Below are 16819 nucleotides of genomic sequence, written 5' to 3' on the forward strand. Positions count from 1 at the left end.
CTCTACTTTGCGTCCATACATTGCAAAAGGCTGCTAAGCTCCGCTATAAAGAATGGTTTGTGCCCTAAGGCCATAATTAGCATGAGTAATTTATGTTCCATTTCCTGGGCTGGGTATTTGAAATGTTAATCAATTAGACTGTACCAGTAAAGTTGACGAGTGACGACTGAATGTTACCACTTGCAGGTTAACAAATTTGGATAATGCTGACTAGGCCGCCTTTTAAGAAGCTCTGAAAATATAGCTGTATTTTGCGTAGTCAGTGCTAATTTGTAATCTGGTGTAAAAGAACTGCACAAGCTGAGGAATTTTGGTAAAAGAATGCTACAGACTGGATATATAATGCTGATCACATGCATCATTCAGGAGTACAGTCTTTCCAGATTACCTTTTTAATGATTAGACTGGTCACTTTCTCTAGATTTTCTTAGCAGAATTTGACTTCTGCCACTCTTAAAAAGAGAGTGTGAGGTCAGGGGCGGCATGGTAGCACAGTTGCTTCACAGCTCCAGGGTTCCAGGTTTGATTCCCGACTTGGGTCACTGTGCAGATTCTGCACATTTCCCCGTGTCTGCGTGGGTTTCCTCTGGGTGCTCCGGTTTCATACCACAGTTCAAAGATGTGCAGGTTAGGTGGATTGGCCATGCTAAATTGCCCTTGAGTGTCCAAAAGAGGTTAGGTGGGGTTACTGGATTACGGGGATAGGGTGGAGGTGTGGGCTTAGGTAGGGTGTTCTTTCAAAGGGCCGGTGCAGACTCGATGGGCTGAATGGTCTCCTTCTGCACTGTAAATTCTATGATTCAATGATACTATGATGCCAGCATTATTCATTCATGTCTTTCAGAAATCCAATTTGTGTAGTGTTGTGAAATATCTTTTACAAAAGGACTATGATGTGTGACTAAGCAGAGAAATGAGGAAAGCCACTGACTTGAATTCTGGTCGTGTTAGCTAGTTTCACCAAAATAGTGTGTGTGTAGCATTTGGCCTTGGTGCTCGTGGGTTAGGGAAAATTAGTCACTGTTCCCACTCCTGATTGCAATACAAAAAACCCCTGCTGGAAATGATGTTGGCTGAAGATAGGATTAGATTTGGCTAAGATTATCCCTTTTTTGCATTTCCCTTTCCCTCATTTACTCGCACTGACAGGGTTCACATAAATAATGGTTGCACAGGCAAGTTATTGGAGGACACATGGCACCACACCAGCGAGCCTTCATTTCCTTCAGAAACAAAGGAGCAAAAAACTGGCAAAAAAGGAGTCTGACCCAGTAATTTTATTGGAGCAGTTACATATGGCTATTGCGATATATTATCAATTATCTTTATCCTGAAGAATTTAGCCGCCCATTTGGAAACTTGTATTCTTTAGCATTTAAGTAAATATAGTTTACATTAAACGTAAGTTTAGTTTACAATATCATTTTGATCATTCTCGCTCTTTTTTAACTAGTAAATATGCTTATTCTGTTAAGTTTGACATACTTTGAGTGAAAACAAACAAGAAAAAGCCATAGAGGTTTGTTTCCATTATTTCTGAGGAGTAGGTAGTTGTTGGGTTTTCACTTTGGTATCCAGGTGTCTGTTAAAACATAATAGGACGGTCTTTTTAATATAGAGATAAGCTCTATAATAGTGCTTTGTGCCACTCGACATTGAATGGACTTTATTTATCCTGTGAGTTGCTATCAAAGGAATACCTAATATTGCAAAAAAAGGTAATGGTAATTGAAATAGTACTCATTTGAAGACTTGGGAAGAGAGCATCTGACTTGGGTAAAATGGGAAGATTTTCCTGATCCCAAGATGAAGTAACTAGGTGTTAGCCTGTCTGCTTTATTTACTTTTTCATGTACCTTAATGTGATAGATGTTTACCATGGGGAGAGAATACAGGAGGAGATATCAAGTCAGACCTGTAAATTTTAACAGCTACTTCTTTGAAAAGAGCAGTACGAGTGAATGTTAGATCCATCCATCCCGAACTAAGTAAGTGGAATGAAGACAGGACCAGTGGATATTAAAAGCCTTCAATAGCTGAAGTGGGAGCAGTACTAATAGATCTTTGTAACCAGCTGCCCCTTCCCCTAGAGAGAGCAGTGAAAGCCTCATATGCCAACCGAAGTGACATTAAGAATGAAAATTGGACTTAGTGATAATTATGAGCAGCGTCTCAAGAAATAACATGCCAAATCTGAGGCGTGATGTTTGGTGATTTATGGAGTTTCTTAACCAGCTTGTTAAATTAACAGCAGCGCTGGGCCTTTCATTTATTTTGGTTGCCTCATTTTTTTTTTTAATTTTATATCTTAAATATTTCTGTAACTAAAAGTGTGAAATATGTTCAGTCGTAGTGTCATCTGCAGAATACTTTTGGATTTTATGTTGTCTTAACTAGGTTCTGTTCCCTGGATTGTGCTTGTATAGCTGTTAACGGGAGCTTCCGATTCATATATTGGCAAAATGCAGTAGGTTTCATGCACCTAACTAGAATCCAACAGCTAGCGTCCACAGAAATGACGCAACCTTTTTTGCAAGACATTTTTATTTGTGTGTGTGTGTGTGTGTGTGTGTGTGTGTGTAATTGGTCTGTACACAACTTATTGAACTCCCAAGTTCAGACTAAGTGGCAGTTCTAACCCCATGACCTGCTGAAGGTACAGTGTGATAAATGCTAGAAGAATTGATGTTTCTGCAATCCTTGTATCTCCTAACAAGTATGAAATGCTTTATATTCACTGTAGTAGGCACCCCATTTAGTTTGTAATTTAATTTTGAACAACCTTTAGCATGAAGGACCACTTAAATATCAAACATACTTTTATATAGAGGAAATGACAGCACTTTAAAAGAATAGGCCTTTAACAACTTTGAATACCTATGTTCCCCTTGTATTGTGCACAGTTATACACAAATGGCCCAAACCATGTGAAGTTAGAGTTAGGTAAAGCCATTTTGCATTATCCCAGTCACTTTAAATCCTAGACACTTAGAGCAACTATCTCATCTGGAGAATGTGTGCATTTAGGAGCTGTTTTTTTTTGCTTTGCTACTATGTTTTATGAAATTATTGACATTGAAGAATGATGGACATGAGCAGTGTAGTGTAACTAATTGGATGAGGGTGTATATTAGAATTTATGGGGTAGGTGACTTTTTCAGTTGAAACACCTAAATTCAGATGGTAAAACTTTTATCAAAATTTGAATTTTAGTCAACTGCCGAACTTCTGTAAAAATGCATATGATGGTCCACATAGTATTTGAGTTGCACTGATTTCTAGATTGTAGCTATGCTTCCAGACAGCCATTTAATTTTTTTGTGGAAGCAGCACATCTCTTTTATGAGTCGTGATGCAGATAACTAGTTACATTGAAGTTACAAAAGAAAAATCTAGTACATTGTATAGTTTCGCTTTGAATTCTGAATGTATTGGTCTAGTTTAAATTAATCACACTAATTTTATAATTTGCCTTAAACAGTACATGTTGTGTGGTACCATACCACAAGTTCTGATAAATGCACTGGCATGTGCAATAGGGCAAGGAGGCAAATTAGGATTTGAATCTTGCTGTTTATAGCCTGATTCGGATGCAGATATATCTGAGAGGGTTTTAAAATTGGCTCCATGTGTTTTATGCGCGATGGATATGAGGATACTTACACTTCAGGTGGTTATTTCTTTGTACTTGAGCCAAGTTACAAGCTGAAAAAGGTTGTAATATAAATTAGGCTAAAATCACAATGGATTACTTTAAGGTGGAACACATATCTGTGCTGAATTTCCTATTCCTTAGTACAGTTTTAACAAAAGCTCTGGAGCTAGACAGTGCAAGCATGTTAGGACCTTACATAATTTGGTACCCTAATATACATGACATGAGACCATATGACAGTTACTACAAACTAAAGTACCGTGTATTTAATAATGCGACTAACTTGAATATTCAGCATCACAAGTACTGAAAAATTGAGTAATTCAAGTGAGACTGCAAGAAGCACTGGGGATATTCCAGGAATTGGAAAAGTTGAACAAAACCAATTGGATGTTTGTCTGGAGTACCCAGGGAAATCAGTCACTAGTTTTGAGATCTAGCCAAAAAGAAGGGCGAGTGTAATGTATTTTAAAGTTGTATGTTACATTTTTTTAAGAGTTAAGTATTGCATGGCAGCTAGTATGAGTTATTTTCATTAATGCAGTACAAAGTATAGCTCCTGGCAAGGTAGAGGTGCCTGGGCTTAATGTGTACTGTGAGTTGGTGGATGTAAATGTTTAAATACTGTTGCTTTATTTTGGTTTGCTACAAAGCCAGAAGGCTGTTTTAAGTTATTAAACATTTTTGTACTTAATTTATTTTCTCACTAATATTAAATTATGTTTGATTCTGTTTTAAAAGATGAGTCTGACTGAACTCTTGATTTGCTTTTCCACCCAGTCTGAAGGAAAATAGTATTCATGTTTTTTTCTTTCAGGTTTTAAAGATGGAACTAAATTATGTATCACATGACAGCCTTGAGTTGTCTAAAAGCATTAAACTCAAGGGTTTGAAATAGAAAGCATTTCTAAATGTTTTTGATTTTTTTTTTCTCTTGGGATGTGAGCTTCACTCCAATACCAGATTGGTGAAGTGAAATGGTGAAGAATGGCCTCATCAATTGACCATATTTGCACTACGGTCACGATGTTGCCAGTAGTTCAAATCAGATTTAATTGGTTCAGTTGTGGGCCTGTGCTTGTTATCAGCCATAACACGCATTTGAAATCTGAAAATAAAATGATTGAAGCTTAACTCTGAATTAATGACTGATCCCCAGTTACCAGTGGAACTGTTCAACTTCAGTTGGTTTCACTGCTTCCTCCATGTGCAAATTATTTACACCTCAAATTATGGGCTTTTAAATTTGCTTTCAGATCCATTGAGAGCAAGCTATTCAATTATGATGCATAATACAAATTCTAACAGATTTAAAATTAAACTTTTAATTGAAATAACCAAGCACAGGCCCAAATAGAGTAGCAGTTGCTTTAAACAATGCAGTGCTTTTAGTCATGGTTTCAATGATATTTCATGTCACTGGAGTGACCAGATTTATGTGGCTTATAATGATTTTACAATCACCCTCACTGACACCCATCAGGAGTGTGCTTCCATTTCGGAGAAATGCAGTCAGCATTTCTAACTTATCAAGACCAGATGAGTCTACTATATATGGATTCACTTCACTGCAGAATATGTACTTGCGCATTTGCAGGTTTGTCCTAGAGAGCTTGGTACCACTTAGACCAATTGTGCAATGCTCTCTTTCCCACAGACTAATGCATCACAATAACTCGTCCATCATTTCCTGTGGAACCTAATGCAGCATTTTTTTAAAATTCCATTCTTCTTTGTGATTTCAATGTATGGATTTGTATTTTGGTTTAGCTCTATTAGTATTTGTAGGAAATTTATCTAGTTCTGCCTTGAATGTGGTATGAAGCCTCAATGGCAATGATCAATGCCATAACCACTTTGTACTGATCCGAACACCCATGCCAGGATTTGAAGAGCAATGGAAAATACCTGACTTCAGTCACCTCAGATTTATGACTGTACATTAGGAGTAATTAACCTTACTCTGCAGACTAAGTATTGGCCTTTAGCTCTTTTTACTGTTGCGTAGGATAAGTCATTGAGAATTGTAGTTTTACTTCTGTCCCCCTGCGCACTGAGTGTGGAATCTTTATTAACTATATCAGTGTGCTAAAGGTTTTAGTAATTGAGGGTGAGGGGAGACACCGAAGAGAAGGTACCAGATTAATGTGGCTCCAAGACACCAGGTACAGTTCATTTCATTTTACGGGTCATTAATGCACCATAAGTATTTAGCCCCTGATCATTTTACAGCTTCTGGCAAGAGTATTCCTAAAACAGGCATCTGAATCTCTGAGCCAAATAATGACTAGAGTCCTTATTGAATTTGAGGAGAATTTCCTTACACCATATGAGATTCTCCAAGAACAATGTGCTTATTTTACAAAGCACTACAATTTGTATTTGCCATCAGGAAAGCTGCATGGATTATTTGGTTAAATCAGTAATTTAATCTTGCAAATTGACTAATTCTAACCAATATCTTGTGTCTCCTAACATTGTGCATTACTTCCACCACTCGAGGGCTTTGTGGTACTGACCATCAACCAACCAAAGATCACAATTGTATCTTATTCAAGCTATTTAATTGGTTGTACCTTTGCTCATCAATTTTAGGAAATTAGTCTTGTTTCTCTGGATGCCTATTTTTGCCCCTTCCATCTCTTTTGATTGCTTATCTAATTAATTAGGTATTTATTTCAAGGTGCAGAGACAAGGCCGGCTGTGTATAATGATTACAGTTTGGCCTATTGTGGATTTTGAGAAGGTAGAAATCAGAGGGGGGATAGTACTTAAAAGGTGACAATTACCATTATTCAGGCAGATTTGTATTATGTTAGACTTGTGTCTTAATTTTGTGTTCAGCTACGTTGGAAAACTATAGTAGTTGAGAGAGAGTTATACTGCTGTGTTTCATTCTTAATACCAATTTAATTATGTATTTTAGCACAAAATTTAACTGAATCAGAGTGGTTGGCGTTGTTAGCCTATCTTTGCACCCATATACCATTTTTACCCTTTTGGGAATAGTGACGAAAGTGGTGGAAGGATTTCCGAGCTGATTATCAGACTGTTGAACTGTATTGAACACTTCTTCCTTGGCCAACAAGTACTGGCATTGGACCTGAATCCAGAGCTTCTGGTCCAGTGGTAGGGGTGCTACCACTGCGTCACAAGGTCAACATCAGAGTGGCAATTCTTTTTCAGTGATTTATTTATTTACAAAAATGCAAATTGAAATTACATTGGTGAATTGGTACCAGGAACTAGTGGTGTGATGTCTGCTGCTATTTAATTTGCGGGAGTGTCCAATTGGTACAGAATTCTTTGCTGGTGACAATCTGCCTCAAAACAGGTAAACTTTTATTTATCTAGTGCTATATCAACACTTTATAAGCAGTGGATCTTTATACGTTCATGTTATAGATGACCATCATAGTCAATTTGTGCAAAGCAAGTACGCACAAATTAATAAATTCTAAAATTGCCTATTTTTGGTGATGATGGCTGAGGGATTAATGTTGGCCAGGACAATGGAGAGCCCTCTCCTCTTACAAGTACTGCCTGGGGATCTTTTACATCCATAGCTAGGCAGTCAGGGAGAAACATTGGTGGATATTACCCAAAAAATTACATCTCTAATGAAGTAACACTTCATCACTGAAGCGCTGAAATCTTGCCCTACAGTCAAGTGCTTACTTAGCTCACTAACTTCTGACCCAGAGGCAAGTGTCTTCATTTTAGTCTGTGGGAAAATAATAGCATCTCCATGAGTGAAGCTGGAATAATACAGCAAGTTATATTGGTTTAGACAGTTGGTGTCACTTGTCAACCATTTGGACCATAAATGGAACATTGAAACCTAGACTTCTCAAAACCGGTTTCAAAGCAAGCAGAAAGCTGACCAGTGGCTAATCTAGATGTATGTTGTACTGGGTCAAAAATCAATGAGTACTTGTTGGCTTCAGTCATTATTTTGTCAGTGTCTATGCGACCAAATTAGTTGAATTTGTGGGAACAAATGTTTTAATGGCCACTCCCAGATCTCCACTGCCCCCCCCTCCCATCACAAATAGGCAACTAAAAGAAGATTTCAAAATTTGTTCCTAATCAATAAATCAGGCTGTCATGAAAGAAGTCAGGCTGTAATAAGCTTTTTTGGGGGGCCATAAGTAAAGATAATCTGAGGTATTCATCATTTTAACTTCACTGAGTTACAACCAATCTTTAGATCAAATATAAAGTTTAAATCCCATCTTTCCATTAACCTATGTATATTTTAAGTTGCTAAGGTGCTTGGCATTCAGATTAATATTGATCTAATATTGTGGCATCGCTGCTTAAAAAGCTCTTCTTCAGGACCACATACTGGATGCCAGCCAATGAACAGAACTTAAGGCTGAGTTGGCTCTATTTGAAGGGACTTGGGGTTACATTTGACCAATAGATTATTAGAACTGTTTCCCAAGTCGGTACTCCTGAATTATTGGATTGGAAAACAAGATAAAGCACTTAAAACCAAATAACCTAACCAAAATCTAAATTTTCCATTTAATTTGGATCCAATTCAGGGTGTTAATTGTGGCTTGTGGGCCATATCCAGAAACTGGCCCATGAAATTTAGGGAACTGGATTTTATTTGAAACTAAAACCAGAAACACTGGAAGTATAGACCCAGTCAACCCAGATGTGTGGAGGGATCAGACAGTTGACGTTTTTGGTGCATACTTTGTGATTAGACCAGTTTGATGTTGAGGCCCTGAAAGATCATGAGGGGTGGTTCTCGCAGCTGTTGCCTCTAATGGATAAATTGCAAATTTAAATGAAACGATTGTGGCCCAGTAAATTCATATCTTGTATGGCCAGGAAGCCAAGTATAAATGTTATCAATGGAAACAGGGTGGATACAGTGTGATATTTGATGTTGCATTCCATGGGTCACAATTTGAAGAAGTGCATTCCCCTGTAAGTTGAAATCGGAAAATACAGTCTTGTTTGTTTTGACCTTTTCATCTATGCTGCTAGGTTGCATGCGAGCCTTTGCCAATGAGCGGACTACAGGCTCTGATCTCTGTCTGAAATTTGGCTTGTTTATTCTTATCCACAACAGGAATGAATGAATCTGACACATCTGACTCCAAATGAATAAAAGAATTAAACTTTAAAAAAACATTAGCTTTTGTTTTAAGCCACGTTCAACATTTGTTCAACTTCTTGGTATTTATATTTTCCAGTAACGGTATAATATCAAGAAGTCAGACCAGACATGGTGGACAAATCACATCTGTCTGGATGCCCTGCAACAAAAATGTGCCCAAAAGAGGAATAACACGTCTTGTGTTTTTATATTTCAATAAAATATGAAATGCATAATAGAAAAATTATTTTATTTAAAATAAAATCATTGCTCCATATTGTATGTCATCTGTATAGGAGTAATTTGTATTAGGGTATTTAGGAACCTTGCTGTACAGATTTTTATAAGAAGTTACTGTTTTTATGTCCAGTTTTCACAAAATGCACAAAATTGCTGTACAGTCCAGTGGAAAAAAAACAGCAGGCCTGAAGTATGTAGACTGGAATAAATACTCTTTGAAATAATTTGCAGGCTCTTGTTTTAATTAGCTTCACTTAGCCAGTGTTTTCCATTTTGAGTGTCTTTATTATGCACCTGGGCCTAACTATTAGCCTAAGCACTTGAAACTCGATTTCATGGAACACTGGAATTTTACTCCAGTTGGGACATAGCTGAGATAGGATAGCTTCCTGGTAACCTGCTTTCCTTTAATGCATCATGGCATCAGTTCACAACCTGGCTGCGTTGCTTTATTACCAGGATCATACTGGAGTCTTTAAAGTGCTGCACACAGTTGCACCCTTGGGGAAACTATATTAAGCTTTAACTAAATAATTTCTGATGTAGATATTCTAACTGATGCTTGAAAAAGTCTCTCAACACTAGCCTAGACTAATTCTTAATTGTTACAGAAAATACCCATTGAAAAGTGTGGGAAGAAAACATTGGCCATTTTGTATTTGTATCCCAGTCTAAAATATAACGCTGTCACAAGAATGTGACATTTAAAAACATGAAAATTGAACTTTGTGTAAAGAAGACACAACTGCTTCTCGAACTGCTTAATTCTAACTTCTGATCAGCTTGTAAGAGGATTTCTTCCAATTACTACGTTGAGTCCTTGTGCCCAAATGTTGTTTAAAATCTTTGACCTTGTCTTTAAATCTTCCTCTGGCAAAATTTCATTCCTGTATCCATGGCCTTCACATATGTCTTCTCCTCACTTACGTTTCTGCCCTCTGACTGACCTAGTTTGTGCATTCCCTCTTCCTACTGTCCTGTATTTGGTGGCAGAGATTTCAGCTACTTTAGACATATTCTATTTATTGGAGCTTTTTGTGCAAATCTGTGTCTCTTCACCTAATATCTCCTACAACCCATAATGTTATGTTTTTGGTCACTTAATTCTGGCACCATGGTTCAGGATGTTAATGCTGCTTTAAGGCAGCACTGTTGCTTCACCGCGCCAGGGTCCCAGGTTCGATTCCCGGCTTGGGTCACTGTCTGTGTGGAGTCTGCATGTTCTCCCTGTGTGCTTGGGTTTCCTCGGGGTGCTCAGGTGTCCTCCCACAAATCCCAAAAGACGCGCTGTTAGGTAATTTGGTCATTCTGATTTCTTCCTCCGTGTACCCGAACGGAATGTGGCGACGAGGCTTTTCACAGTAATTTCATTGCAGTGTTAATGTAACTCTACTTGTGACACTAATAAAGGTTATTAGGTTATTTAAAGATGTTGAGGTTGGTGCTGCTGTCAGACAAGGTTCTACTCAATCTTCTGATACGCACTGCCAGCAGCTGGGCAGGGACCCTCCTTCAGGGTAAGTTAATAAAATGCTACCTCCTTTTCTATGAACTCATTAAGCTTCCTTTGAAAGATCAATATTTGCCAAAATCTCATTAAAATAAATAATTCCTAATATCTAACCAAACTCTGCTTAATAATTGATACTTGAATATTTTATGTGCTTTCTGTCCTATCCATTTCAAATAGCAATCCAACTGGACAGGATCCAGTCTTTGCCACTGCATTACCTGTCATTATGGTTGTAATGCTTTTGTACTTTTTTAAAGTTCAAATTACATTTTATATTACCAAATCCAGTTCTGATTACTCCGGTTCCTGCTGGGTTAAGAAATTTGCATTTAGTTGTTTGATCGCCAAATGCCTATTTGCAGGTGTAAGTCTCCTGAATTGAAACTGAAATGTAGCTTTTTTTTTTAAATTCTGCAATGTTTGACACACCGGAGGCACTTGGAGAATAGAACAATTCTGTCTATGTGAGCTGGACAATGAATGGCACCAGGATATTCTATTCTTGAAATCGCAACTGAACATAAAGTGCTCACTTGATATTCCTACTACGCAGAATCTGCCAGCAAAGGGTCGTCAGGAGCAAGAATCTGGTTCATTTCTTCCTGTTCTCAAATCCACTGAGATTAATCGTTGCACCCATGATAGTTGTCACGTAATCAGAAATATTTAAAGTACCATTTCATTATCGGTAGGAAGAATATTGTATTACAAACAAATTAACTTAGGTTAAAGTCCAACAGGTTTGATTTGAATCATTAGCTTTCGGAGCGCAGCTCCTTCCTCGGGTGAATTCACCTGAGGAAGGAGCTGCGCTCCGAAAGCTAATGATTCAAAATACACCTGTTGGACTTTAACCTGGTGTTGTAAGACTTCTTACTGTGCCCACCCCAGTCCAATGCCAGCATCTCCACATCAAACAAATGAAAGGCCTTGGGCATTACCGTTATGGACATTACAACAGCCTCAAATCCATCCCCAAATTCTTTAAATTTGGTTAACAATAAAGGTACCTTGGCAATCCAGATGCATTTTCTGGATGATTTATCCATTGCTCCAGGAGTCCATGAACCACCTTGCACCATAAAGTATTTGGTATTTAGATCAAAATTCTTACACAAGTTTTGCCCCTCTTACCCCTGAGCATATTTACTCATGCTGATTACCATACATGGGTGTTATCAAGCATGACCACTTGCAGGGGAGTCTGCTGGATCACGGAAGGTCGTTGGATGTGGGGTGGCTCCCGTTAATTGTATAGAAATAGAGCTTAAGTGGTGATTTTTGACTTCTCGCCACGCTGAGGCGGGATCCTAATTTAACCTTCGGGAGCTATTCTTGTCGACTGAAAGGAGGGGAATGAGTCATCATAACTAAACCCAAACCATGTCTTCATCTAATTTTTAAAAAGTCTTCATTTAATGCCCACCTTTCAGTTAATGAGTGCTGAGCTTTTCTCCCTTGCCAATCGTTGCAAAAGCTCTTTGGAGCTCTCCTACTGTTATTGTACTACGATCAACTAACTCCCAACGAGAATCAAGATCAAACCTGGTAAGTTCCTAATCCAAGTGTTTTCATAATATTTGTTATTGTCACAAGTAGGCTTACATTAACACTGCAATAAAGTTACTGTGAAAAGCCCCGAGGCGCCGCACTCCGCACCTGTTCGGGTACACTGAGGGAGAATTCCGGATGTCCAATTCAACTAACAGGCACGTCTTTCGGGACTTGTGGGAGGAAACCGGAGCACCCGGAGGAAACCCACACAGACATGGGGAGAATGTACAGACTCCGCACAGACTGACCCATGACGGGATCAAACCTGTGTCACTGGTGCTGTGAGCAACAGTGCTAACCACTGCTACCGTGACCAATGCTCATCCAGCTCCCATGAACATAGATTTTCAATAAGAATTCTTACAACACCAGGTTAAAGTCCAACAGGTTTGTTTCAAATCACAAGCTTTCGGCGCACTGCTCCTTCCTCCGGATTCACTTGAAGGAGCAGTGCTCCGAAAGCTAGTGATTTGAAACAAACCTGTTGGACTTTAAACTGGTGTTGTAAGACTAATTACTGTGCTCACCCCAGTCTAACGCCGGCATCGCCACATCATGGCATACATTTTTCAAGTGAAGATGGATTGGTCTTAACTGTAGCCTCCAACTTTATTTGAATAGTGTGATAACACTGACAGTCATTCGACATTAAAAAGTGGCTACTGCCTGTGAACCCTTGAAAACAACGCATGCAGGAAATGACCTGCTTTCATTCACATTGCCATTGTATGTCATCATTTTTAAAATGAGTTTCCCGGTCTACCACTGTCTAGGGAAGGTCTAGTGCTGACATTCCATAGGTGATATATGACCTCTGAACTGTCACTTTTTTACATGGGTTGTGCAAACGGTGAGAAGAGTATTAGAGTTGAGAGCCTCTTGATATTGCAAATGAGCACATTAAGATCATCAGAGGAAAGATCTACACACACTACACTCCAGGCTGTACCTAGTCATTGATTTAAAACATTGACAGCAAGTAGGAGGAGGGAGATGCAAGAGATCTGTAAGTACAGATAACGGTCTTTAAAATGGGGATTATTTTGAAATTCAAATCCCCTTGAAGAAGAATTATCGGCATCAATGGTACTTCAAAAATTAAGCTAGTGTAAATGGTCTGATTATTTTTCAGATTTAATTTGTTTATAATATTGATTTCTTTTCAATATTGTGTTCATAGTAAATGTTGGTGGCATTATCAGAGGATCTGGTGTAAAGAATTAACAATCTGACGCTGTGAACCACACTAACAACTAATTTGGCAAATGCCCACATGGCTTGATTGAAGACTTTGTGACAGGTAAGAACATGTTTTAATACTTTGTAGGTGTGTTCATCTCCTTAGCGAACTAGATGAATTTGCATTTATTCAAATTCCTTCTTGCTAGTACAAGCATCATGTGTATGTCAGATCTCAAAAGTAAGAGTCCTAACCTTTAGTTCAAAAGGGAAAGCACCAGCCAGTGTACTACCAGAAAGGTTTTAGATTTATGGATCTCCGACAGTAACCCCCGAGAGGGGGGCCACCGCACGAGTAGGAAAGCAGCGCGCCCCCAACAGGGGGGACGGTGCCAGGCGGGGGGGGGGGGGGGGGCACTCAACAGAGGCGAGAGAGCAAACAGGAATAGGAACAGGGGAAAGAAGGACAAAACAGGGGTATGCAGGAGAGGGGGGGGGGGGGAAGGGGGGGACCGGGGCAGGGGGGTGAAAGGGAGGGACTGGGGAAGGGGGGGACCGGGGCGGGGGGGGGGGGAGGGAAGAAGGGATGAACAAGGCTAGAAAGAGAACAACAATAGGGCTACAAAGTGCCACAACCAAGGGCTCGGAACAAGGAATCGTTGCAAGCAACCACCCAGGAAGGTCTCTGAGCGAAGGGAGGCTCCAGAGTGCAGGGAACTACCCAAGAGGCAGACACACAGTGGGCGGCCATGTCAGGTGCCCCCTTGACAAAGGGAAACCCTGGAGCACAGGGACCCGACTGGAGAGAGCAGTGACAGTGGCCATCCTGGATGGCCCCCAGAAGGCAGGGGCGCGTCCACCAGGTAAGTATGGTTAATCCCACAGGAGAAGGGAACAGAAGCCCCCCACCAGGATAGTCACCTGCACCGTAAGGGGACTCAACAGCCCAGTGAAAAGATCCAGAGTCCTCACGCACCTAAGAAATATGAAAGCCGACATAGTCTTCTTCCAAGAGACACACCTGAGAGAGCAGGACCGACTGCTGGTAAGAAAGGATTGGGTGGGGCAAACATACCATTCCTGCTCTGGGACGAGGGCCAGTGGGGTGGCAATATTGATTAGCAGGAAGGCGATGTTTAGGGTGACGAAGATGGTTACGGACCAAGGGGGACGGTACGGCACGGTCAGCGGGGTGCTGGATGGGGCACCGGTAGCACTAGTTAACGTGTACGTGCCCAACTGGGACGACACGTGCTTCATCAAAAAGACCACGGCAGAAATTCCTGACATAGCGACGCACCGACTAATCATTGGGGGAGGGGGACTTCAACTGTGTACATGATCCAACAACTAACCAATCAAGCTCCAAAACGGGGAGGACCTCAAGCATAGCAAGGGAACTCGGTCACTTTACGGAGCAGATGGGAGCGGTGGACCCCTGGAGGTTCACCCACCCAGGAGAGAAGGAGTTCTCCCCAGTACACAACGTATACACCAGAATTGACTTCTTTGTGGTGGGGAAAACTGCTTCCGGGGATAGACAAAGTGGAATGCTCCGCAATTATGCGGAAGATGTTCACAGACTCGCTGGCTAGGGGCACACTGCCCCCACGCTGGCACAGGCCTCAATCTCGCTGAGACCGAAGAAAGATAAAGACCCGACGGAATGTGGGTCAGACAGAACGCAGATGCCAAAATACTGGCAAAAGTCCTAGCCAAAAGGCTAGAAGACTGCGTACCAGAGGTGGTCGCAGAGGACCAGACGGGCTTTGTCAAAGGTAACCTTGAACATCAGGCACCTGCTGTACGTGATAATGACCGCATCTGGGGAGCGAATACCAGAGGTGATCGTCTCCCGAGACGCAGCAAAGGACTTCAACAGGGTCGAATGGAAATACCTCCTCGAGGTACTGGAGTGGTTCAGGCTTGGAACAGGGTTCACCTCCTGGGTAAAACCCCTATACAACGCTCCCACGGCAAGCGGACGGACCAACAACACCAATTCCCAATACTTCCAGCTGAACAGGGGCACCAGACAAGGATGCCCACTGTTTCCGCTGCTGTTCGCCCTAGCGATTGAGCCATTAGCAATTTATCTCAGAGCAGCAAAAAGCTGGAGCGGGATCCGAAGGGGCGGCAGAGGGCACAGAGTCTCACTCTGCAGGTGACCTGCTCCTCTACATTTCGGAACCACAAAGCAGCATGGACGGAATCGTCGTGCCCCTGAAAGAGTTTGGTGCCTGCTTAGGCGACAAACTCAACATGAGCAAAAGCGAGATCTTCCCGGTACACCCACAAGTAGGGGGAACAGCACTAATGATACTGCCGTTTAAACAAGCCCGACACAAATTCCGCTACCTGGGGATCCAAATAGCCCATGGCTGGAAAGGGATCCACTAATGGAACCTCACTAGTCTGACTGAAGAAGTAAACGAGGACCTGCAAAGATGGAACACACTCCCTCTCTCCCTTGCGGGGAGAGTCCAGAGGATCAAAATGAACATACTGCCCAGATACCTCTTCCTACTTAGATCTATCTCGACCTATATCCCCAAGGCCTTTTTCAAAGCACTAGACAAACTAATGGCGTTCGTATGGGGGGGATGCTAGGATCCCAAAGAAGGTCCTGCAAAAAACAAAATCCAGGGGAGCCTAGCCCTTCCAAACCTACAATTCTACCACTGGGTGGCGATGGGCGAGCGAATAAGGGGATGGATCAAGGAGCCAGAAGCCGAGTGGGTGCGCGCGGAAAAGGCCTCCTGCAATGGGACCTCCTTCCGGGCCCTCGCCACGGCGGCACTCCCATCCCCACCCAAAAAACACTCCAGCAGCCCTGTGGTGATAGCCACCCTCCAGTCCTGGCACCAACTACGGCAGCAATTTGGCCTGACCAAAATGCCGGATAAAGCTCCCATCTTCGGCAACCATAGGTTCACACCAGCGCTGTCTGATGTCACCTTTAAAAAGTGGGGACAGGTCGGAGGGACACTGACAGGGACCTACATACGGACGGCAGGATCGCAACACTGGACGAACTGACAGAGAAATTACAGCTCGCCAGGGGGAACGAGCTAAGGTACCTGCAACTCAAAAACTTCCCACGAAAGGAGACAAGGACGTACCCACAACCACCACGACAGACATTACTGGAAGAGTTACTGAACGCAGGCATCCTAGATAAAGGAAACTAGCGGCGTGTATGACCGACTGGTAGAAAGGGCCGACACCGTACTAGACACAACAAGAAAGAAATGGGAGGAAGACCTGGGGGTTGAAATTGGGTGGGGACTTTGCGCAAGGCCTGACGCCACTAAAAGTGGTACATAGAGCCCACTTAACAAGAACTCATATGATTAGGTTCTTCCCGGAGGTGGAGGATAGATGTGAACGGTGCCAAGGAAGCCTGGCCAACCACGCCCACTTGTTCTGGTCTTGCCCCAGACTTGCGGGGTACTGGACAGCCTTCTTCAAGGCATTGTCCAGTGTGGTGGGGATGAGGGTGGAGCCATGCCCGAAAGTGGTGGTCTTTGGGGTATCAGACCAGCCAGATCTATTCCTGGGG

This window comes from Scyliorhinus canicula, chromosome 18, assembly GCF_902713615.1.
Source record: "Scyliorhinus canicula chromosome 18, sScyCan1.1, whole genome shotgun sequence".
In the NCBI taxonomy this organism is placed as follows: domain Eukaryota; kingdom Metazoa; phylum Chordata; class Chondrichthyes; order Carcharhiniformes; family Scyliorhinidae; genus Scyliorhinus; species Scyliorhinus canicula.